The following is a 4,123-nucleotide window of genomic DNA, read 5'->3' on the forward strand; positions in this document are numbered from 1 at the left end:
TGGCTTCATTCGGGGGCAGGTGAGAGGAATAAGCTACAGCGTGGAGGCAGGTGGTCTTGTGCACGGATGATACTAAAATAGAGAATAAACAGAAAAACAAACTGCTTTTATCTTTCTTAAAGAATTTATCCTAGAGGTCCAGCCGCTCCCTTTCGCCCCAGTAAAGACTGATCATGAGTTGCCTTCAAGCCAGCGGGGGAGGGGGGGTGTTGGTGGGTGGGGGGGGGGNAAGCCAGCGGGGGAGGGGGGGGTGCAGCGGCGCACGGTTTGGAGCTTCGCCGCGCAGCAGCAAGCTGGTGTTCAGCAGCAAATTGAGGGAGAAGGGTTTTTCACGAAAGCCTCCGACAGTGCTGACGATTGCGGTATGATGAGAACAGGGATGCAGAAGAGTTTCTCAGTTCCCTACATTCACACCTTCGCCTACAAAGTGCACCAGGAGAATCTCAGTTACTACTATTGGCTTACTCCTTATATTTAGAAGGGGATTCACGGCGATGGTGGTTACATCAGACGGCTCCCTGCTGCGTATCAGTACGGCGGCAGTAAGCCGAGGCGGTAATGCTTGCAACAGGAATACGAGAGCAACAAGGAGAACGTACCACCTCTCTCCAACCCAGCAGCATCAGTAACAGCATGAGCATGGCTCGCTCCCGCTGCTCCCCCGCTGCGGCAGCTGCGTGGTTTGCCCCTGCCAGGCCATGCTAGGCGGGCTTGGCTTGAGTGCATGCTACGGCGGGGCTGCTGTAGTGAACACCTCGCTCAGCTGCTACTACGATACGGCTCAGAGCAGAAAGCAGCCTTTCACCTCTCCTCTTTAGTGTTCTGAATCTGAGGGAAACCCGCTTTCGGGTCAAATGTAGAAAAAGTTTAGCTTGTACTAATATCTCTAGAATGATATGGATAGGGGTAGAGGAAAGAGACAGGCTACCGTGAGAGCACTGAAAGCTTCTTGGTAGTTGAATACCATTTGTATTCTCTGTTCATCAATTCCATCATTCTCTTTCTTAACGATGGTTGTGGTGGCGCATGCAGGTGAGTAGCTCAGACCAGTCCCCTCGGGATCTGTCTCTCTCCTCTTTATAGAAAGCGAGTTGCTTGCTCGCCCTCTCTCGTTGAATACCTTCTGTCTCCTTTGGCCTGCCAGCAGCAAAAGCCGCGGAACCCCCGCAACGCCGGACCCGTACAAAGCTTTCAACTCCCGAGAGGATTTCTTGGTGGACTAACCACTGGTCAGATGCCATGATAGAGTGATGGATCGGCTTAGCAAATACACTCGTTTTATAGCCTGCTCCAGCACCGTCACAGCAGAAGGAGTTGCTCAGCTATTCATCACTCATACGGGGATGCTCCATGGGTTCTCATAAAAAATAAAAAAGTTTTCTCACTGAGAGGGGTCCGAAGTTTCTTAGCACCTTCTGGCGCAGCCCCGCCGATGCGCATGCATCAGCTTTGACCACAACATCTCCACCGCCAACTACCTGGGGGCAGGGGCTCAGACGGAGCGAGCTAACCGCATGCATGTGCAGTATTTGGGGCTTTAAACCCAACAGAACTCATCTAGCTGGCTTCATATTCTTGCTCGTGCGGAAGTAGTTTATAATAGAACATTAAGCTTCTCAACTGGCTGCACCCCGGCATCCCTGCTCTACACAGAAACTCCACTAGCTGCCTAGACACTGCAGCTAGCTGTTGAAAGCCAGCCCCAAATGATTGCTGCCTCAGACTTTCGCATGCACCTCGCAGCAGCGAGAGAATGCATGAGAAAGGAAAAAGAATGCCGAGACAGAAACTACGACAAACGACGTTCAGCTGTACTTTCAACCCAGGCGACTTGGTTGTAGTGGATTCACGTGCCCGCTGTAGCGTGCAGGAGGAGGAGAAACCCCGAAATTTCTCGCGGTGTAGTTGATGTAGCTGGAAAATATTATATAACTTTGGTATGAACAGTGGTTGGTATTCAGCAGCAGCAGCAACAGCAGCAGCAGCAGCAGCAGCACAAGCAGCAGCAGCAGGAGAAGAAACACCAACAGGAGGGAAGGAGGAAGAGCATATGCAGGGGGATTGTGTTTAATGCTTAAACAAATGAATGAATACCCATCATTTGGATGTTATAAATGGCTTTTATTAAAACAAAATATTAAAAAAAAAAANAAAAAAAAAAATAGTGAAACAGATAGATAAATACAAATAACCGAGGACCTCTTCTGCAATGAAGACGAAATAGAAGGAAGAGAAACTGACATTTATAAAGTATCGATATACATTATAATTGATGCTAACTCTTGCTGCTGCTGCCGCCTGTGTAAGTAGCAGCAGGGACGGTGGTTTTTGTTGTCTGTGTGTAGTAAGGCGATGCTGCAGCAGCAACAGAAACACCGCGTGATGCAGCAGCAGCAGCAGCAATAGTATCTAGTTTGGGTGGTTGCTTTTGCTGCTGCTGTTACAGCAACAGCTTCTGGTGCAGCTCTTGCTGCAGCTGCAGCAACAGCAGCAGCAGCAGGGGGCTTCGTGATGCATTCAATGCTGAAAATTTTTATTAAAAAGGATCAAGCAAAAGTCTAGTGAAAAACATTTTGTTTAACATATGGCGGTTTCTTCTCAACGGTTTACTGTTTAGGGTTTAGGGTTTAGGGTTTAGGGTTTAGGGTTTAGGGTTTAGGGTTTAGGGTTTTCCATTGCTTATAAACCCTTCTAGGTTTAGGGTTTAGTTTAGGGGTTTATGTATTGTGTTCAGAGTGCTCTACGGTGAAGGGTTTCTCTGGGGTCCTTAGGGTTTAGGGTTTAGGGTTTGGTCGTGTCTAGGGTTTAGGGTTTAGGGTTTAGGGTTTCTGTGCAGACCCTTAGGATTTAGGGTTTAGGGTTTAGCGCCGGTTTAGGGAAAGGGCAGCAAATATATTTTAGGGTTTAGGGTTTAGGGTTTAGGGTTTGGAGAGAAGCGAGGTGCAGGATAGGCAACGATTAAAGTAAGAATATCACAAAGGAGCTGAGGAGCCTCGCTGCAGCAGACAATACAATCCAGCTGCATGCATGCAGACGATGCAGCAGCAGCAAAGCCCCATTGCTGCATGCGTTGCTGCTGAGTACAGTTATAAATAAAAGTTTTATATTTTTTATTTATATGCAGCAGACACAGGCTCAGTGAAGGCTACTTCTGTATACACTTCTTTCTCTGGCTTGCATTTATTTCTTTTTTTTTGAGGGTTTAGGGTTTAGGGTTTAGGGTTTAGGGTTTAGGGTTTGTTGCAGCTATTTTAAATAAAATAATATATCGTTTGTATCGCTTCCCTGTCTGTGTCTGGTTTGTTTCTTTTGCGTGAATAAATTAATAAAATAAAATAAAATATGAATAAATAAATAGTAATTAATTAATTAATTTAATTAATATTTATTTTTTATTTATTTATTATACATAAACGGCGTATGCAGGTGCATGCAAGGCAAAGAGTGCGTGCTCGCTTGTGGTGTATGTACAGCTAGGGCTTCTGCTGTTCTTTTGTTTGTACTTTCTGGGTGTATTTTTGTTTAATTTTGATTTAAAATAAATTAAATTTAATTTTATTTAAATATAAACTCAAAAAAAGCAAAAAAAAGAGGTATTTATTGCTTAGTTTTTTGTGTTTTCTCTCTGTCTGTTTCTGTTGCTGCTGCTGCAGCTCATCGCCGCAGTTATCCTTTATCTGTCTTCTTCTTTCTTTGGTGAGAAAGAAACAAAAAAAATGAATAAATTAATAAAATAATTGTTTTATTTACTAGAATTTATATAAAAAATACAAAAAAAAACAAAGAACGCCCAGCTAGCTACTGAACACACACACACACACACACGAGAGCCTTATGGTGTATATGCAGCAGCAGCAGAAGCAGCAGCAGCAGCAGCTGCTGCTGCTGCTGCTATTTTTATTATTTACAGTGTATATACACCTCATTTTCTCTGCTTTTGTGTTTATTAATACTGCTGAAGGTTATGTGCTGCAGCACCATAGGTCTTTACCTAGCGGCGGTATACTAGCGGCGTGCACGAGCAGCAGCAGCAGCAGCAGCAGCAGCAGCAGGAGCAGCAGCAGCAGCAGCAGCAGCAGCAGGAAAAAAAATAAATATATTAAACAAAGTTTATTTGCTGCTT

Source organism: Eimeria mitis, genomic scaffold, assembly GCF_000499745.2.
Source record: "Eimeria mitis Houghton genomic scaffold, Emh_scaff1417, whole genome shotgun sequence".
In the NCBI taxonomy this organism is placed as follows: Eukaryota; Apicomplexa; class Conoidasida; order Eucoccidiorida; family Eimeriidae; genus Eimeria; species Eimeria mitis.